We start from the raw sequence: 22,608 nt of genomic DNA, 5'->3' as shown, positions 1-22,608 counted from the left end.
TCCCTATATGCCAGAGGTGGGATCAGGTGCCTAGGAGGAATAAGCATTCCCTGTCGATCGGTCACACCCGCTGTGATCCCTATATCTCAATCTCATAACTCCTATGAGAATACAAAATGGAGTTGGGTAAACCGGTCACACCCGCCGTGAGCATATGCTGTGGCACAATACTTTTGAAGTTTCTCTTTCACAGCAGTTAATATTTTCGTGAGGGCTTATTAAAACATTTACTGGATTCAACAATGGATCTATGTATGTAAGGGTAACGAATCAAATTTTATATGAACGAATAATTGTTTACACTCATGGATTTAAAGGGACTGATTCACGTTTTTTGAAGACATTCTTTCCCCTTTTTTTTATGTTAAACGTCAAAATCATACTCGTTTAATGTTGACAGCAAAACCTTTGACCCTCTGAATGCAATGATAAGAATAGTATTTTAGCCATAACTCTATGTTGTGTAAACAAAGACCCGAGTCATGTTTACACTAAAAAAAACCACTTCACATTCCAGCCATTATGCTGAGGTCTATACAAATATTCTAAATATTCCACGCGTATACCAGCATACCGACATCTATAATGTCACGTGTTCCAATGCCTGTAGTCTGTGTCTGACTACCGTCAAATCGTTCCTATGCTTAGTTTAATACTAGTCGTGTGTTAGTAATTTATTAGTATGGATAATCATGATAAGCGAGTGAGTAAAAACCTTCTGCTTTATTATTTAATATAAAAAAACCACCTTCTCCAACTTTTGTACACTGCGCTGGAGTATGGAGATTACGTTTTCGATCAGAGAATGTACCGGGGTTAATATAAAGTGCATATCGCTTGATATCGACAGGTTTAAATATAACTTCATACGGATGAATGCTTATGTGAAACTTATACGGTACCAATTTTTAATTTTTATAAGGTTTCAAGTTTTTCTCATTCGCTGTCAACACCACATAACCCGGAGGGTTTACCCTCCCAGTGATTAATTGTATGCATCTAAACGATTTTAATTTTTTTTTTAAATTTTGATTGCAAATAAATAAGGACGTTTTTAAAACCTGCTTTTCCGGTCATTTTCCCATGTTAACCTGGAAGAATGCAATATTATATAGCATCCTATGTGTACGTGATACACCAGACTAAAGAAATAAAACATGCGTTAACTGATAAAATGAAATACGAATAAATCAAAATCAGAGGAAATCCCTCAATGAAACAAAAACTGAAACCAGAAAAACCATGTCAGTAGAACTAGAGTGTTTACCGTGCAATGGTTTGGTTACAAGACGCCTTTCTGTGAGACACACGGACTTGGATATCCTTGAAAAATGTCTACAATCACAGGGTAATGTAAGCAACATTTTAATCTTTTAAAATTACCTTCCTCATTCTTCTGGTGGATGACAAGTCATTGAATCGGAAATAGGGTTGTAAGAAATCTAGTGGCGGTCGCTATGAAGTGTTGTGGGATTTAAAGATAGAAGGAAAACCAACTACAACACTTATAAGTCTCAATTAAAATCTCCTACAACACTTATAAGTGTCAATTAAAATCTTAAGAGAGTCTGTATCTCACATTTGCTCGTGTCTCTATTTTAATGTAGATTAAATCTTCCCTATCTGTCATACAATTTGCGTTTATATTTGTCTAGGCATTATAAAAAGAGACATGGAAGAGAGCAGATATGTAGAATAAAAATTGAATTAACAGACAGACTTGAGAAAGTGTTAATGGCCATTTTTGTTCAAATATTCAATCAAAAAGAGCATCACCCCTTCTAGATCCGCCATCGACATCATTTATTTTATTTTTTCTATTTTGCTGTTGTTTGACTATGTTTTTTTTCAAATAGGAAGTGGATTCCTTAGCTGATAAATATTTACACGTATGGTCCTTAATATTTGCAGAAAGTAGATTTCAGTACTATTTCGGTTGAGATTCGTCACGGCTGGATATTTGAAGGGACACCTTTACCCAATCTAGGAGTAGTCCTCTCTGGAAATTTACATTCAGCTTCGGTCGATTCTAGCAATTAATGTGCAGTCGAGCCAAATAATTTCAATACATAAACGGATTTGTTGGAAAATGTCCACTTAATTTTCAATGATGTAATTTGTTTTATGCAGAAGTCATACATCTTACAACACATCTTGGAGCAGACACTCTTCATTGTTTATAACGTAGTCAAAATGTGTGGTGACCTCAAGATAATAATTAACAAAGACTAATCTAAAATGGAACAAAGCTTTGTCCATATTTTCTGTGGTTCTTTGACTTCAAAAATACACATTTGATATTCCTTTTGGAAGCACAGATCTTCATTTGTTATTTCATGTTCACAAAATACAAATGGTGTTAGTAATGTATAATTTATTTACATATTATACCACAGCAAAACTGCCGTGATTTATCACCTTTGATCAGTTTACAAGCTTTTATGTGCACGCTTTGCTGCTCATTTAATTTTTGTAGCTTTAGACTTTTCCATCAAGTTTGCAGCACTAAAAGATAGGCAATGTTCCTGTGTTAGTCTGTTGACAATTCTCGCTCTGCTTATACACTGTACACATTTCATACTCCTTTTAGAAGCATGAATGTAAATCTGTTACTTCACGTTCTCAAAATACAAATGATCTCAGCAGTGTGGTTATCTGTCTCCATATCACACCACAGCGCGACTACAGGGAGTAATTGCTCGTACTTAATGACGTTCTTCCTGTACCGTCTCCACTCTGCTTATAACACTACTTTTGTCTCGGCTCATGCACTGTCTGTGTGTATGGTTTAATATCTACGTTAATGTTAAGCGGTTACCATGAGAATCAATGTTTTGTCTTTCAGAATTTCAGTCGATAAATCAGTATACTGCAATTCATGGAAGATTCGGTATTTTTGCAATTCAATTTTTCCTAGAATAGACATGTAAACATAATTGTGTTTAGAAATACTTGTTTATGAAGCATTTTAGGGTTCTTGGGATTTGAGATGTTCAGTTGTCATAATAAAAGATATTTGATGATCTTTTTAACTTTTAGGTACATAACACCTCCATCCCTCAGCCCCAGTTATGTGAAATGTCGATCAGCTGCATGACATATCCATTGTTGTCATTCTGCAAACATTCATCAATTTCATTTAGTTTGTATTGCAGCTTTGATTCACTCGCACAGATAATTATCGGTATGCAAAAAATGTAGGCAACTGAAAATTTTCTAGTAATTTTTACAAGGACTTTATATATCTTAGTGAGTTATCGCTCTTACTTTACTTTTACATCTATGAATATTCACTTCATCAAGAATTTAAGATTTTGCAGCTTAATTATGATTTTTCTTAGCTTTAGACTTGAAATCGTATGATAAAGTTCACCGTAATAAATCATAGGCCATGCTCGCTGCATCAAAGGAACGAGTTGAAAAATACCCACACTGCTATTTTCGTATGTATGTAAAAGTAAGATAATGAAAAGTGATCAATGCCATAATTCCAATAATGAATACTAAAGAGTAGGGCAAACATGGACCTCTGGGCTCAGTTACACGAAACTGAGTTAAGGCCAAAAAATATATGTTGGTTTCCACTTTCCCTACCTACCCTGAAAATTTCTGCCGACCCTAACACATTTTTCCATTCTAACTGATTTTGCAATTGTCATCACTACAACAAGAGTATATTTATTGACTTATTTATCAAGTTATTTATTATGCACTTATACTAGACAGATTCCAAAACACAGAAACAGTTTTTCTTTACAGTAAAGTGAAGAAATGTATTGATTCATCATATAAATTTTATTTGATTACAAAATAATCACTTTATTTTATGCATTGTAGAATACTAAATCATTAGAAAATTATTCAAGTGAAAGTGGAAACCAATAGATATATTTTTTTGGCCTAAGTTTAATTGACAGTTAACGTCTATATAAATGAAAAGTTATCCGGCAATGGTTACGTCTCGATATGAGTGAAACATTCTCGATATACAACCAACAACCGCCTATTAAAGCTAACTAACCGTCCTGAACACACTAGAGGCGGTTCTTAGGAGGAGCAAGCATTGCAGTTGACAGTCACACCTGTCATGAACCCTATAACATGTACAGAATTCCTACTTAATGATTATGGAAAGACTGTTCTAGAATTCACCCATTTTCACTTACAGAAATAGAAAGTGGAATAACTATGTTTAGTTTTTTCCTATAAGTTTTAACAAGTTTTAGCTGCCCTGAGTTAATGTCTGTGGTAAAATGAGCTTCACGCCTTATTAAAAGTATTATATGCCTGCCTTTAATTTAATTTTTTTTTACGTATCTTTGAGAATTAATTCAAGATATGGGACTCACGGTGGTTGTGACCGGTTGACAGGGGATGATTACTCCCCCTTGGCACCTGATCCCACCTCTAGTACATCCATGGGTCCGTGTTTGCCCAACTCTCTCTTTTGTATTCTTTATAGACGTTATGAGATTGATCACTGTTCGTTAATTTCACCTTTTCACGTATTTAGAGACATCGCCAACTATGGGTAAAGTACTACAAATTTAGACCTAACATATGACGATCAGGGATGTGAGGGTTCTTCAACGTGTAAATGCCTACGTTTGACGTGGATATAAGCTGGACTAGAACTCACAAATTGAAGCGAGCGCTTTAACCATTGAGGTACTGTGAAAGATGAAGGTAACAAACACTGATCAATCTCATAACCCGTCAATCTCATATTGTAAAGGTAGATGACATTATACAAGGAAGACCTCATTCGGAGGAAGACATCACATGTTGTCAGGTTCATGAACAGAATTGTTACACGATGACGCCCATATCTGCCTCCCTATCCACATCTCACTACTGCGATGTCTCATGACTGATGAGGCCGTGATTCACTTATTAGTCGGACGACTATATGGTGAAGAGGTTATCTGCTGCTATCTCGATATAGTTTGCCAATACAACCTGTCATTAGGTACCTAGGAAGAGTAAGCATCTCCTGTCGACCGGTCACACTCACCGTGAACCCTATATTTCGATCAAGTAAACTATAGGGCTGTAGGTAGAATCATCGTGTTAAGAACGGTGTCTCAATTGATATGAAACACGTTAGACAACATTTGACCTAATGACAGGTTGTATTGGCAAACTATATCGTTATAACGACCATAGAACTTGCGAAATGCTGACTTTAAACGAGACTGTTGAAACTCATGTGATATTAACTTGTTTGTCAGGAGCTTCCTTAATCTAAAAATTTATACGCAGAACAATCTCTTGCGTATCGAATCACTTGAGAGACACATACATCACAAACATGTGATAATATAATATTGCTACATAGATTTGGGAAGTTGAAGATGGAGAAGCTGGAATCATCCCGTTTGTCATAAAGTTTCATTGTTAGTTTGCCGTTAGCATCTATATTTCTGAATTATCGGAACGTTTAACATGGTTTGTGAGGAACCTGTATGTGTTTGATTGAATAAAGATTTCTGAGAATTTTATGTATTTTTGTAATAAAAGGAAACACAAAGCTCCTGCATAATAAACTTATATTCGATCATGCAAGGACGTTTCGAAATGCTTAAATAGGAATCAAAGTATCAATTCGAGTTTTTTAAAAAAATCTAAGTATGCTTGCAAAAATGAATTAATACCTTTTTTGTTTTTATTTCAATAATTTTCAGATAAATAAAACAAGTTAAGATGGGTTTAAACGTGAAAAGCGAATCGTAATTCCGTACCAGCAGTTCCATATTACATGTATTTAAATCGTCCTCGTCGATGACAACATTTCCTTTTTGAAAACAGAATTTTTCCTCCTCTAAAGGCATGTTACAATCAGTTATATATGCTGTTAGAATCCTTATCATTTCAATGAAACATCTATTACATTATTTATTTCTGTTCTTCATAAATAGAGGGTAATTTATCATAAAAACACAATTCGAATTGCCAGGCATGCAGTTTTGGAGTGAATACCATTCTTTATATCATTACGTTGGCAATCACTCAGTTTACCTGATATCAAACTATATGTCTCATGACAATTGTGACCAATCAGCAAGGGATGTCTTTCCCACCTAGGCATCTGATGCCACATTCCGTGTGTCTAGAGGTCTGTCTTTGCCCTACTCATAATTTTGTATTGTTTGTAGAGATTTTAAGTGTTACAAATTCATTGATATTCAAAATACGGTCGGCCGCAGTAGTTCTGTGATAGAATATTCGCTTCGTAACCGGAGGGTCATGAGTTCAAACCTAAGACGTTGAATTAGGTAGTGGTTGCTCCTTCGCCTAAAAGGTTCGGTATTTAGAAGTGAGAATGATGGGTCTTTCGGATATGGCCTTAAAATGAAGCTCCCATGTCAAGGTGTATGTTTCGATAAACAACCCTCACTCTGACGGCCTTGAGCGCTAAACAAATGGTTTAAATTTTGGTACTTCACCTGCAACTGGTGATATCCTGATATAAATGAACCATTGTCTGCGGTATGTGAAACAAACAACAATCAAACCACGGATGAAGAAGAGTAAGTGAATGGAATTTCCATTAAGATTGTGATATCTTTACACTGTAACCGATCTCAGGTGTGATATCTTTACACTGTAACCGATCTCAGGTGTGATATCTTTAAACTGTAACCGATCTCATGTGTGATATTTCTAAATACAATGTAACACTTATCTGACAAGAGATAATTTGTCAGTTCAGATAATAGAATAAGATATTCAATTTACATACCTCACACATCACCAGTAGAATTGTAGAGGTTCGTTGGGTGTGTCTTAGATACCTCTAACATTAAGGGTACCCTGCTATATCGACAGTATGGATTGTTAAATAAAGCAACTCAATATTTTTTCTTTTTCATTGACAGATGTAAAATGTGATGGCTCCAAAAGAAATGTATTAGAATGGTTGTACTGTGGAAACTAGTCATTGTGTTGATAATCGATGGAGTACAGGTACACATTGAAATTACTCCAAAGTGGTTTTGAGTACTGATATTCATACAATGTATAGTTTTCTCCCCATTTTATACATGTTTTCGTTACCATTCTTTGCAGAAAAATGCAGTTAACTCCTGGAAAATCAAGGTTATTGAGAAAAATACAATTGAAAACTTGCCAGTAAAAAATTACTCAACACCAACTGTTGGTATAAGTACAAGCAAGACAAACAACAGAACCAATTCTACGGAAATTAGTACACTATCTCAGAGCCTCCAGGTAGAGGAGGGAAGAATGAACGTGGTCGTGGTAACTGCCGCAGTTGTGTGCCCCTTAGCTTTTATTGTTTTGATTTTATTCATCTTAAAGAAAACAAACAAGTTAAATGTACTAACTTTGTCGGTGTTCAAATTATTCAACAGAGATAGATCTACGCCAGAGGATGAACCGATGGAGCTCATTACAAGTAGTTAGTTTTGAGTATGTGTTTGAATATGTGTCTTGTGGTGTCTATATTATTATGTAAAGATATTGTATACACACAGTACATCCGGATCCATAATGAAATGTGAGTAATGAAAAGAATAGCATCTTCATCTTGATGACTGTCAAAGTACAGGTTCCAAGGGAACATCAGTAATATATAGGTATACATTTTAATCATAAAGCGATTACATACAACGGAAAACGTGTATGGGGAAACTAAACTATTGGCGATTTAAACGATGATAATAGAGATCACGGGTGATTTAAACGATGCTAATAGAGATCACGGGTAATTTAAACGATGATAATAGAGATCACGGGTGATTCAAACGATGCTAATAGAGATCACGGTTGATTTAAACGATGATAATAGAGATCACGGGTGAAAATGGAATACACATATACAATGTGTTCATGATGTTAGCCAATATTTAGAGTCAACCAATCTGGTTTCTTGGATGACAAATTAAACACTTAATTATTGTGTAAAATTTGCAAACAACAAACAATTTTGATTAATGTATATTTTAAGTTTACCAACAACAAAACCAGACGCATTTGATAATTGTGTAAAGTTTGAATTTGAAATGATACACCACAGACTATGACATTTTAAAAGTTGAAAATTTGCTCTTTTTCATTTTTTGTACTTATTTTTTCATTTGTATTGTATATATTTTCAATTTTTTATTCTGTATTCTTCATTTGTAAATAATTTTGAGTATAAAATTGTCGATATGTATATATATGTAAATATAATGGTATTTATATTGTAATCAGTCGGGTAGGTACTGATGAACTTGTTTGTCAGTAACCTGTTTCGACTAAATACTTATCATGCGGAAAACAAGCTCTTGCACATCGGATCAGCTGAGAGGTATAAACACCATACGCAGGTGATAATGGAATATTGCTACATAAATATGGAAAGTTGACGATGAGCTGACGTCATTCCGTTTGTCATAAAGTTGAGTCGTTAGTTTGCCGTGGCACATGTCTGTCATATGTGGTAGCATCGATCTCTATTATCTCTATTTCATTATTTTCTGCTTACTTGTTTACGTATATTCCTATTTTCGTATTCGAGTTGTTTATTTCATGAAACAGGAAGAGAGTTATCTTTTATTTTCAAACGTATTTTATTACAAAACTTCTCATTGGTTACTTCTAGATTTATTATCACATCGTAATACAGGTAACTTTTACATTCATTCTTTTGTTAAAGGACACATCTCATTTTTTCAAAGTATACAAATTTACATGCATTTTTTCTTCTTTATGCTTATGCAAGGTGAAGATAACGAACAGTGATCAATCTCATAACTCCTACAAGCAATACAAAATAGATAGTTGGGCAAACACGAACCCCTGGACACACCAGAGGTGGGATCAGGTGCCTAGGAGGAGTAAGCATCCCCTGTTGACCGGTCACACCCGCCGTGAGCCCCATATCCTGATCAGGTAAACGGAGTTATCCGCAGTCACAATCAGTGTGCCAAGAACGGCTTAACAATCGGTATGAAACACGTCAGACAGCATTTGACCCAATGTGAGGTTGTATTGACGAACTAGATCGTTATAACGACCATAGAATTTGCGAAATGCTGACTTCAATCGAGACTGTTGAAATCCCTGTACCATCAACTTGTTTGTCAGTAGCTTACCTCGATTTAAAAACTGACTATACGCAGAACAAGCTCTTGCATATCGAATCAGTTGAGATATATACACACCATATGCAGGTGATAATGGAATATTGCTACATAAATGAGGGAAGTTAACGATGGAGAAGCCGAAATCATCCCGTTTGTCATACAGTTGAGTTGTCAGTAATAATCAAATTCAAAGTGGAAAGCACATTATTTTATTTTGATAAAGCTGCAATCTTATTATTATTTTTGAATTGTGATCTGCACGTTGTTAGGAAATGGGAACATGGCGTTATACTGACGCACTCAAGATGTTAGGAGTTCAATGAAGAAATAATTTTATAATTCAATTTAAAGCTAAGAAATACAATATTCTATTATCTATATAATTAAAAGTTCAATTATTTTGCATTTTTAAATTTTTGTTAATCTAACAATTGGAAGAAACCTGAAAGCACAAGTTATATCGGGCATGTTGTGACAAAGTGAAGGTCAGTTGATCCGAGTATGTATTGAATTTGAAGTGCTTAGTTTCCATACATCCATTTTCTCGCAGTTTATCAGGGTCTCTATCTGAACAATTTTAAAAAGGTGAGTAGGTGTTTTTTTAAAAGGTAAAGTTCTTGCTCGAACAAACAATTATCCACATACGTCTTTTGTCGCACCTTCCTTCGAAAAATTGAAAATTATTCACGTCTAAACCCTTTCTACCGATAATGATAATAATAATAATAACATATTTATATAGCACCCTTTTCATACACTATGTACACTCAAAGGTGCTTTACAATACATTTATACCTTACAAGGGAATGTTATACACATAATGCATAGAAAATAAATAAAACATTAAAAGCTGTACCTATCCTCATTGTACATATAAAACATGAAAACACAAGATACCATAAATATGCTAGATAAGAATAAACATCAGTTTCAGGGCGTATTAAAATAATAATGAAATACACACACGCACACACACCATATAATGTCTCAGGTATAATACATTAAAACATACACCCCCCCTTTTTATATAAAACATCACAAAATGGTACTCGAAAGCTAAGACACACAGTCTTTAGTTTTCACAGTTTTTCACAGAATCTAACCTACACGAATGACTGAAATGATAGAAACTAGTCCTGGAAAACTTGATGGAAAAAATGTGTTTTCAGTGACTTCTTGAATGCACACAGTGTTCTACAGCCCCTTACATGCTCTGGAAGGGCATTCCACAGTTGTGGAGCTAATGTTCTGAAACACTGATCTCCGTATGTTACGGTTCGACTTTTTGGAATAACTAAAGTGACTGATTGTTTTATAGACCTAAGATTTCGGATAGGCTTATATACCTCTAGTAATTGTTTGATATAAGTTGGGCACTCATCATTTAAGGCTTTGTAAGTATAAGTAAGTATCTTATATTGTGTCCTATACTGCACAGGTAACCAGTGTAGTTCTCTTAGTGTTGGAGTGATATGGTTGTAACGAGAGGTCCTGGATATGAGACGTGCGGCAGTGTTCTGAATATGTTGGAGCTTGCTCAGGACTTTCTTTGGAACACCAACCAGGAGAGCGTTACAGTAATCTAATCTTGATGTAATTCGGGAGTTCACAAGAGATTTAGTTGCTTCTGTTATTAAATATTTTCTGATGTGGCCTATTTGCCGCAACTGTGCATAACAAGATCTGCTGACAGAGTTCACTTGTTTCTCCATATCCATCTTGGATTCAAACATGACACCAAGATTTCGAACGCAGGTTGAAGGATTAATTTGTGAGTCACCTACTGTCACTGAAATGTTTCTAATGAGGTTTGCATTTCGATCAGATGCAAACACAATGACCTCAGTCTTATCCGTGTTGAGTTTCAACATATTGTCATGCATCCAAAACACGGTGTCATATAGACAAACCTCAATACGATGTAATGTATCTGCCCGAGCACGGCACAAAATATCTTAATGTAATATTTACAAGCCGTTGGCGTGATAATTGTTTTTTTTTTTTTTATGTCGATTAAATCTAATCTGTATATGAAATGGCTAATAGATGTTTTCAAACTCGAGGGCGCATATGACGAAAGCGAAAGTGAATATGTATATATCAAAAAGATTTTAATTTCATCGCTTTAAAACTCAAAACTACGCAAAATGTTTAATTTAAAACACATTTAAAGTAGTTTTGAATTACTTTTGCTGAAACAATTAAAAAGTTTAAATGTGTGATGTGTTCTTTAAGAAAACCCAAGTACAACCGTGCTCAGGGCTTCTGCTGAGCCAAACCTTTCAACAAGGTAGATATCAGGAGTCACCTCACCCTATATTTTTTCATCATTATTTCTTTATTTTTCCTATTTAGTCATATTTTTCTCTCAAGCCACATTCATTCCCCGGGATTATTATTTTGGTATTTATCATACAATTGTTGAACCTTTTAAAACTTTTAAAACCTTATTTATTATTTTATTCCTAGCCTCACTCTAGGCGGACTCAAACTTACCTGAAAATATCTAAAGGATTGAAGATTGAATACTTTACATAAAACTTATTATCATTAAAAAAAACAACACACAACGCGAAGTAAAAAGAACATATCAATATTGGAGTTTTACGAAGATACTTACTTTTACAATCGACGGCTGACTTATACAATTTAAAGGGATCAACTCCAACTACAGAAATTGGACCGAAATAAATATACAGACTGCATCAGTAAGAACACCAAAACCGACCATTATGTTTATTACAAGAGTATTGTAAACTCTTTAGCAACTCGTATTCTTTTTACATTTGTTCGACTCTTTCGCAATGCACTACTCGTTTTAATATTTCATGAAATTAAATTTATCGATATTCAAATGTACATGTAATTTATTAACTGCGAATGACGAGCTGAGAAATGCATGAAGGGACCCAGAAAATTGCCATAAAGAGAGTGTTTTTAAGCTTCACTGTATATCATAAGTGTACCACAGCGCACTCATTGTAAGCAGACGACCCCGAGTTATCCTGACATTTCTAAATAATGTCTTCAGCCTTGGAAGCTTAAATGTTCTCTATACCTCACATCTTATGATTCTGGCTCCCCAAGGAACAGAACAACCTCTACCCATCCACACATATACCTTTGGACGGCAGCTCTATACTAGGCCAAAAAGTCGAGGGGTAGGCTTGTCGAAATATATTTTTTCATAGCCCCTCCCTCTCATTTTGAAAAAAAAATGCTACGTCCTTGTTTCTCTCTCTGTCGTGTTGAATATCTAGGTATAAATGTAAATACAACCAATACGTGATGTGTAATTGTATACATATACATGTATATCAATATACACAGTAGAATTAACAATGTTTGTGGTAATGACTTATGAAAATTGGCCCCCACGAAAATCGATTACTCTCTAGTATACTAGTATACTCTATACATTATTGATATAATCATTTGGCATGTGTTTGTCCTTTAGAAATGCCGTACCCCATGGATATCTGGGTTAGAATAGGTCCTCTGCAATACCCCTTACTTGTCGTAAGATGCGACTAAATAGGGCGATCCTTTCGATAGTACCGGAAAACCCGAGGTCCCGTGTCACAACAAATGTGGCATGATAAAGATCCATCCTTGCTCAAAGGCCGTAAGCGACGATCATATGCGTACATATTGCAGCCCTTCACCGTCAATAGTGACGTCTCCATATGATCTATCAGTTGCTTTTACATCCCTTCCTGGATTTTTCAATCATATTGAGAGGTCACCATCTGTAGATAAAGTACCACAAATGTTGACCCGCCCTCTGTTTAGCGCTCAGCGCCGTAGTAGTGAGGGTTTTTTTTTTATCGTGTCAACGCATGCCACGGCATGGGAACTCCGTTTTTAAGGTCATACCTGAAGAACCCGTGATTCTCACCTATAAATGCCGAGGGTTTGGCGAAAGAGCAATCGCTACCTATTTTAACGCCTTAGGTTTGCCATATGAATGAAAAATTCTTGAGAAGGACATTAAACAATGTTAAATCTATCAATCTTAGGCTTGACGCGACCATGGCACGAGCGGGGCTCGAAATCACGACCTCCCAGTTACGAAGCGAACGCTCTACTACTTAGCTAAGTGAAAAATTATCGAGTGGGATGTTAAACAATATATACAACTGAATGCGGTAAAGTCTTTTAATTTTGTAAATACCACTTCCAAATTTTTCATATTTGGAGTTGGCCCATTTAAACTGTAAAAGTCAGTCGTCGATTGTAAAAGTAAGCCTCTTCGTAAAACTCCACTAGTGGCAGAATGTCCAATTACTACACATAAATCCTTGTTAAATTAAGAATTTAGAACCGTCAGAGGAAACTTCCGTATTGCATTGCGAATGTTTAATAAAAATAAATCAACAGAAAACAAAGGTAACACTTCTGTTTCATACTTAAATATTTCATTAAAAGTATATATCAACGGCAAACTAACAATTCAAATTTAGGACAAACGGGATGATTTCACCTTCTCCATCATCAACTTTTCATATTTATGTAGCAATATTCCATTATCACCTCCACTTTCCCTACGCACCTGATCCCACCTCTGGTGTATCCAGGGCTTCGTTTTAGCCCAACTCTCTATTTTATATTGCTTATAGAAGTCATGAGATTGATCACTCTTCGTTACCTTCACCATTCATGCCGACGCCATGCAACTTGCACTCAAAATGTGCGGCCACATTAAGATAGCAAAGTTTGAATATCATGTTTAGAACGGACTAGTGATCAATGATCCTTAGCTTTGTCGATACTTTCTGTGGTCATGTGACGGTAGAAATACAGATTTCCCATTCCTTGTGGAAGCATGGATCTTGATTTGTCACTTTACGTCAAATACAAGCGATGTCAGCCTTGTACATGTATTTAACGCGTATGTATCTACATGTACCTGTACACATCCCAGTGAGTCATCCACTTCATTTACAGCCTCTCTCGTCACTGTCTGCTGCTTTATGCCAGGTGAAGATAACGAACAGTGATCAATCTCATAACTCCTATAAGCAATACAAAATAGATAGTTGGGTAAACACGAACCCCTGGACACACCAGAGGTGGGATCAGGTGCCAAGGAGGAGTAAGCATCCCCTGTTGACCGGTCACACCCGCCGTGAGCCCTATATCCTGATCAGGTAAAGGGAGTCATCCGCAGTCGAAATCAGTGTGCCAAGAACGGCTTTATACTTCTAATTTTTATAGCTTTAGACAATGTGACTCCTTAAACTTTTATAAAAAGTTTTCAGCACTAAACATAGCGATGTTATGTTCAGTGTTGATGTCCTGAAAATTTCCATCAGGTTAATATAGCTACTTTTGACTTAGTTCTGGGATCAGTTGTTGATGAAAGACAGGCCTATGATGATCTATGATAAAGGTAAGAGACTAACGTAGGAATTAATCTCTTTGTCTTATTTCAGAATTTCAATATATGAGTCGGGACGCTGAATTTGTGGAATACTAGGTATTTTGTAATTCAATTTAATTGATTCCTTTTAGAAATGCTTGTTGTTGATACATTTTATAGTTTTTAATTTAAGATGATCATTACCAAAAAAAAAAGCTCCGATATTTGATGATGTTAATAACTTTTAGGTATATAATACCCCCAACCCTCAATCTGAGGTATATGAAATGTTGATCAGCTGGTATATATTCAATGTTCTTATTCTGTACGTGCATGGATTTTATCCAGGTCCGATTTAAAGTTTTGAAGTTTTTATCTTAGTTATTTACCATCCACACATAATAGAAAACGATATGCAAAAGAGGCATGGAATTGAAAATTTTCTGGTTATTTTTGACAATGACTCTTATATAGCTTCATGAGTTATCGCTCTTTGTTTACTTTTAAGACTATGAATATACAGTTAATATTTTGCAGCGTACTCTGATTTTTTAAACTTTAGACTTGAAATCTTATGCGAAATGTTACTGCAGTAAATTAACGTCGCTGCATAACTGAACTGTTGAAAAATCCCACTGCTATTTTCGGATGTGTGAAAAGTGAAGATAACGAACAGTTATGATAATACCTATACAAAATACAAATTAAGGGGTAGGGCAAATACGGACCCCTGGACACACCAGAGGTGGGATCAGGTGCCTAGGAGGAGTAAGAATCCCCTGCTGACCAGTCACGTCCGCAGTGAGACATGTATCCTCTGTGCATATTTTACATTATAGATACAATTGAGGTTCATCTGTTAATTTGATGACCGCAGTATAATTGTATTTCGAAGTGCAAAAGGCGAATGCAGAATTCACTTATATAAATAAAAAGTCAAATATATAATATTTTTTGCTCTAAAATAAATTCAACAAGTTTTAGCTGTAATAAAGAATGAGTGTTAGCTGGAGTTGTTTTTATTATACGAGTTGTCTGTAATAAACTAAAATTCACGCCTCTCAAAAATGTTGTATATATATCTTTAATTGTTTGTTTATTTATGTGTCTTTGCGAATTCTTTCACTTATTTAGAGACGTCCCCAACTCTGGGTAAATTACAACAGATTTAAACCTACATATCGTGCTCAGGGTTGTAACAGTTAAGGTTCTTTAATATGCTAACGCTTGCCGCGACACGGAACTTCCGTTTTGAAGGGGGTATCCCAATGATGCGCGACTCATACTTTGACTTACCTGATGACGCCGTCATTAACTTATCGTTACTCCTCCTAGGCACGGGCTGATCCCACCTCTGAAATATAGAGGTGTTCGTGTTTGTCTAACTCTCAGTTTTCCATTCTATCTAGGAATTATATGATTGATCACTCAATGTTCGTTACCTTCACCTTTCATTCTTAAGATAGTATTTTGAAAAGGTTATCTGCCGCTATCTCGTATAATGTAAAACTTATACGGTACCAATTTTGATGCACCAGATGCGCATTTCAACAAATAATGTCTCTTCAGTGATGCTCAACAGAAATGTTTGAAATCCGAAATAACAATGAAGTTTTAGAGCTATTTTAGGGAAATACAGAGTGCCAAAAAAGTGGAGTCAAATTCATGGAATGAATTTCTAAATTTTATCCCAGCAATTAAATATACATCCGTATTTTCAAGCTAGTTACGAGGTACATAGCTACTGGGCTGTAGAGACCCTCGGAGATTAACAGTCCACCAGCAGAGGCCTCGACCCAGGGGTCATAATGTAAAACTTATACGGTATCAATTTTGATGCACCAGATGCGCATTTCGACAAATAATGTTTCTTCAGTGATGCTCAACCGAAATGTTTGAAATCCGAAATAACAATGAAGTGTTAGAACTATTTTAGGGAAAAACAGAGTGCCAAAAAAGTGGAGTCAAATTATTAAAAGGATAAGAGGTATGCGTGAGGGAGACAATCCTTAATTTTGAAGAGTAGGCGAGAACCCGTTGTCTCGACACGTTGTGTTACATATTTAGCAAAATATTTCAAGGATGTTAAAGGGAAATAGTACAAGGGAGAATGCAGAAAGCAAAACATCATAGCGAGAATGAATATCTGTTTTTCTTTCTCGAATTGCAAACTGATCTACATGTTGCTTTACGCTTCTTTATTGCATTCGTCTATTTATTTGTTAGTAGTTAGAAAAACAGCAAATTCACAAAGAATGTAAATATAATATTAAAACTTTACGCTTCATAATTCTACATTATTATAGTATTACACAATCATAATATCACACCATTTTAATCTTATACTATCATAATATCACTGTATTTTAATCACACTTTTTATGCTTTTTAATTTTTCACTATTATAATTCTTCTCAATTTTAAATACGAGGATAGTTACGCATATCAATATTGAGTTTTACAAACTGACTGATCTTGAAACCACGGGCAAGAAAGAGAAAGTTGATGGAATCTTTCAGAAAGATTTTTTAGAAGTCCCTTCTAAAATTTAAACCCCCCCAAAAATATGTGAGCTATTAAATGTCCTCTACGAGCGGCATAATCATGGGTCCTAGTTGTACATGGTTGAACGAATTAGATTGAAGTAATAGTTGGATGAATTTAACGGTTAAGAATGGGGAGGATGGAACGAAGCGATCGAATCCCTTAATCGATTGAATGATACTTAATATGATCTAACATCTTTATCGATTGGATGATACTTAATATGATCTAACATTAAATGATACTTAATATGATCTAACATTAAATGATACTTAATATGATCTAACATTAAATGATACTTAATATGATCTAACATTAAATGATACTTAATATGATCTAACATCTTTATCGATTGGATGAGACTTAATATTATCTAACATCTTTATCGATTGGATGATACTTAATATGATCTAACATCTTTAGAATGTAATACACTTCTTCATTGGCTGATTCAAAGTTCTGCGCCAAATCAAATGTTTTCTCTCTTTTGTCTCTGGTACTCGAAGCTGTCTACTAAACATATGCTGTCAAAGTGAACATGAAAGATTCTTAAGCTTGACGATTAAGTATATCACTTCATGAGAGGAAAGGGGGTTATGTTCTAAACACTGGTCTCAAATTCTCTCAGCAATGGTTCATCGTGATCATGTTTTACATATCTTGATTATGTCTGTAGTCAATCTCAAGTGTGATATCGCTTGATACATGAATCATTCTAACTATAATGTTACATTTATTTGGTATCAGAAGTCAGGTAGTTGAGAAATTAGAATAAGATATTCGATATAGATACATCATCAAAAGGGGATCTCAAGGTGTCACTTAGAAACCTTTAACAATTAGATGTGTATACCCTGTTATATAGACTGTGTAGACTGTCATGTGAATCTTTTTGTTGTGTACTATATTTCTTTTTCATTAACAGATCTAACATATGATTGCTCCAAGAGAAGAGTCTTAGAATGGTTCTACTTTGGACTGTAGCATTTTTGCTGATTATCCTTGAAACACAGGTACTCGTTAAAAGTACTTCGCGGTACTAGCTGTTATAAAGTACTATCATTCATGCGCTATATCATTATTTCTATCACTTTATGTCAGTTTTCTTTACCATTCATTGCAGAAAAATGTCGTTAACTCCCGGAAAATCATAGTTGTTAAGAAAAAGACAACTACTGAAACCTTGACAGCAACAAATGACTTCACGCCCACTGTCAGTATCAGCACAGACAACATAGATAATGTATTGAATTCTACGGAAATCAGTACAAACGAATCTTCAAGACTCCGGAAAGGAAATGGAGAATGGAATGTGGGCGTGGTCGTAGCTGTAGTCTCTGTGTGTTTGTTGAGTTTTACTCTGACTATTATAGTCATCTTGAAGAGAACAGATGGGTTACATGTACCATCCTTTTGTGTATGCCAATCGTTCAACAGAAACGGACCAGAGAACAATGAAAATATCCCGATGAATACTTCTAGAGATGGTGACTAGTTTTAAATGTCTACCCGTATATTTTGAATTGTGTAATATCATGCACCTTCAATGAAAATTTGTAGATATTTATACTCGGCATTTTGATGCATTGCATTTTGACGGATTGTATGTACTGTATGCGCGATGTAATACATTGACGCAGACAATGTTTGTAGAGTTTGATCCATGTATCACCTTGTAATGGAACTGTATATTTTGTCATCTTTGTGCATTACGTTTTGAGTAACCTGTATTTGGAGTGAAGTCTATGAATTACATATTGTTGAGGATCTGATTGTAAAATCCTGCCTAGGTATTTTACTGTGCAGATATATGTATGTTGCATTCCATGTATACATTACAATGTGAAGGACCTTGTTGTCTTCAGAGGTTATTGATACAAATATAATTAAGCAACTGATTATAAAATTGATTTTTTTTAAAGATTTGTGTGTCTTTCATTCATGACAAAATTTCTGGTGTGTTTTAATCTAATATTGTGAGTTCTGATGAGTGGTAAATGATTTAATGTTAAATGTTTACTTACAACGACAAGATCTATATTTCTTATCGACTTTGGTATCTATGGGAAGTTGTCATTTGTGTGTAAGGGAATTGAAGTTCTTATAGAAAAGTCACGTGTCAGAATGTTCAGCCACATTACCCTTTCACAAACAGCCACAGTACATCAAACTCGGGTGACCGCGGTGAGAAGCGAGTGTGTTAACCTCTGGGCTACCCGAAAGTTGTTTTTTTTTTTAAATCGAGGCAGGCTACCGACAAACAAGTTGCTATTATAAGGGTTTCAACAGCTTCGTTTAAATTCAACCTTTCGCAAATTCTATGGTTGTTATAACGATCTAGTTTACCAATAAAACCTATCATTGAGTTACTTGCTGTCTGGCGTGTTTAATACCAATTGTTTGGCCATTCTTGGCACACTGATTCTGACTTAGCATTACTCTATTTACATCATCGATTTATAGGGCTAACGGTGGGTGTGACCGGTGGACAGGGGATGCTTAGTTTCCCGCGGCACATGCTACCACCTCTGTTATATCCAGAGGTCCGTCATCGCTATTCTATATTCCTTATAGGAACTATGAGATTGATACCTGTTCGTTATCTTCACCTTATTAGTTAACTGAGGATGTAATTAGATGTATGTACGTTTTAGAGAGGATTGGGAATTGTTGAAATATGGAGAGGTATTATAATTAGATAGTAGAATTTATTTTAGAATCGAAGCTTTATCTATCAATTATGCATGTGAATTGGCTTTGTAATTATAGATGTATTTACACTATGATTTTTAATGAATAACTACATTGATGATTTAATGAACACCAACAACTATAAAACTTGATATTGATGATAGGAGTTATGAGATTGATCACTGTTCGTTATCCTCACCTTTATAGGAGTTATGAGACTGATCACTGTTTGTTACCTTCACCTTTATAGGAATTATGAGATTGATCACTGTTCGTTATCCTCACCTTTATAGGAGTTATGAGATTGATCACTGTTCGTTATCCTCACCTTTATAGGAGTTATGAGATTGATCACTGTTCGTTATCTTCACCTTTATAGGAGTTATGAGACTGATCACTGTTTGTTACCTTCACCTTTATAGGAATTATGAGATTGATCACTGTTCGTTATCTTCACCTTTATAGGAGTTATGAGATTGATCACTGTTCGTTATCGTCACCTTTTGTATAATAGAATGTTTAAAATCCTTCACCCTGAAAGGAGTTTACCAATCACACTGGGGAAAGTGATTTCTATATAGATACTCAAAGTTCACAGTCTTGTAACTAAACAAGGTAAATTCAGTAAAATTCTCCATGAAACACTCTTCCATGTTGGGAAAGCAGAATCATCAGACAGAAAGGCTGAGATCAGGCTCTATTTACCTGTAAATACACACAGTACTTGTAAGTAAACTTTTGAAATTAAAAAAAAACAACGCACCTGCTGAAATTAAGAACCGCAGAGGTATATATAGTTTGTTAAGGTTCTCACCACTAGGTGACTTAAGATGCCCAACCTTTTGGACAAACTAAGTCGAACACGTCAAATAGGCCATAGTTTTGTCCATATTTTCTGGAGTTGTTTGATTGTCAAAATTGAAATTTCATATTTCGTTCGGACGCATGGATCTACATAAATTTTGTTGATTCACGTTAGTTTAAGCAACATATAAATGGTGTCGGCAATGTATTTATACACCTACATATCACAACACGACTACAGTCAGTCATCGCTCTTAGTTTTCATGATTTTCTGCTCACTTACATCTAATTTTGTATAAATGTGGCAAATTTATTACTCAAAATTGTTTCAGCAGTAAAGATGTACCTGTGTTAATTTTCTGACAATTCCCACTCTGCTTATACCATCACTTTGGACTCGACTCATGCACTGGATGTGTGTTTGATGATCCCGCGTTTAATATCTAAGGTAAGAGACTAACATAAGAATCAATGTTTTTTCTTTCAGAATTTCTGTTGATGAATCAGAATAGTGAACGTATGGAATAATAAGAGCACGAGAGCCCTGCACGCTCCAATGATTACTTCCCTGTACCTAGTCACATGACTAGTTCTGATGGCTGAGCACATATATGTGGTCGTAGGTCATAAATCATAATGAAATAAAAAAAGAAAAGTATCTTTTAAAATAATGTTTTCATATTGAATAAAATTTGGGGGGTGTTATAATCAGTAGTAGTATATCAGTAGTAGTAAGGAGTAATAAATATGCTGATTTGAAGATACATAGTATGCATATACATGTGAAATAACCAAAATGTATACAAAAACGAACTAGGGCAGAGTCGCTATAAAGAATTTTATTAATAGAGTGGTACTTGTTATTTAAATATAGATTGTGCCAGAATAAGAATTTTTAATGTCATTGTCAGGTGCTACTCCTCAAGATCCCGTGCCATGTTTCTGTAGATAGTACTAGCCGTAACACGACATGGCTCCATAATTCTTATTCGATAGTATGTATTATGTGAATAAAACTAAAGATGCATAATGTAATAAGTGGTGAGTTAGTACATGTACTATAATTGTATTAAAGTAACAACCTTCATAAGGGATGTTTTAGTTATACAAATTGTACCCGTGTTATCATAACACCAAGTACAATAACGGTGATAAAATATCAAATAAATCAATATAAGTATGGTTGTAATATCAATGTAATTAAGTACTAACTTATTTGAACTATAACTATGTTAATGTCTATGCATCCAACATGTAATGGCATGCTATACGTACCTACATAATAACCTGATAGTTAAATAGTATATGATTGTATATATGTGAAGTGTAAATGCCACAATCAACCATAATAAGTGGTATACTAAATCATGTAATGTATGAATTTAATTAGATAAGAACTGATTAAAATTATTACTATACTAATGTTTGTATATGTTTACATAATATAAAAATAAAAAGTAAATAGATCAGCCCCACATAAAAATAAAATCACAAATCGCATATATACGACATGTTTACATATATAAAATAAAATAATATTTATCACGTCTGCATACACACAAAATGGACAAACCGGAGGTGGGAGCAGGTGTCTAGGAGGAGTAAGCATCCTCTGTCGGTCGGTCACACCCGCCGTGAGCCCTATATCCTGATCAGGTAAACGGAGTTACCCGTAGTCAAAATCAGTGTGTCAACGGCCTAAGAATCGGTTTCATTATCAGTAAAACGTTTTGCAATCATTTAGAATCATTTGATATGTACAGGCATGAAATAGAATTTGAAATTATCATAACACACTAATATTTTTAGGCTGTGTTTAAGAAGGTGAAGTACTGATTTTGGATATGTATCAGTACAATAGTTTTGCAATCATTGAGAAAAATCATATCATGCAAAAAGCTATGGGAATACTTACATTTTTACTTTGCTTGCCAGCGTAACAGATAATGCTTTTGTATGTACCCAATAAAAGATTTGTTTGTAGTTTGTTCATACTGAAGGTCATTTCTAACTCCTTGGGGAGGTCATTCTTGATTTCATGAATAACAAGCATGGTTTGGTTTGACTCACTACGTAAAATAATGATGTGATCATGGATGTACCTGCTGGGTATTT

General features: G+C 34.9%; 1 long non-coding RNA gene across 7 annotated transcripts; it reads left to right on the top strand.

Annotated features, from left to right (window-relative positions):
- The first annotated feature begins 587 nt into the window (after nucleotides 1-587).
- On the top strand, nucleotides 588-18,919 carry LOC125675486 (uncharacterized). 7 transcript variants are annotated; one of them, XR_007370522.2, is made up of 8 exons: nucleotides 723-1,353; nucleotides 3,040-3,184; nucleotides 3,342-4,668; nucleotides 6,879-6,966; nucleotides 7,069-7,431; nucleotides 14,528-14,571; nucleotides 17,924-18,011; nucleotides 18,122-18,919. It is a non-coding gene; the product is annotated as an uncharacterized LOC125675486 (long non-coding RNA). The 7 variants fall into 7 exon arrangements; XR_007370525.2 differs by lacking the exons at nucleotides 723-1,353; nucleotides 3,040-3,184 and adding an exon at nucleotides 588-703 and having other exon boundaries at nucleotides 4,514-4,668; XR_008801435.1 differs by having other exon boundaries at nucleotides 722-1,348; nucleotides 3,040-4,668.
- Nucleotides 18,920-22,608: the final 3,689 nt, after the last annotated feature.

The sequence above is a fragment of the Ostrea edulis genome, chromosome 3 (genome assembly GCF_947568905.1).
Source record: "Ostrea edulis chromosome 3, xbOstEdul1.1, whole genome shotgun sequence".
NCBI lineage: Eukaryota > Metazoa > Mollusca > Bivalvia > Ostreida > Ostreidae > Ostrea > Ostrea edulis.
Note: the sequence above shows the minus strand (reverse complement) of the source record. Positions and strands in the feature narration are given on the sequence as shown.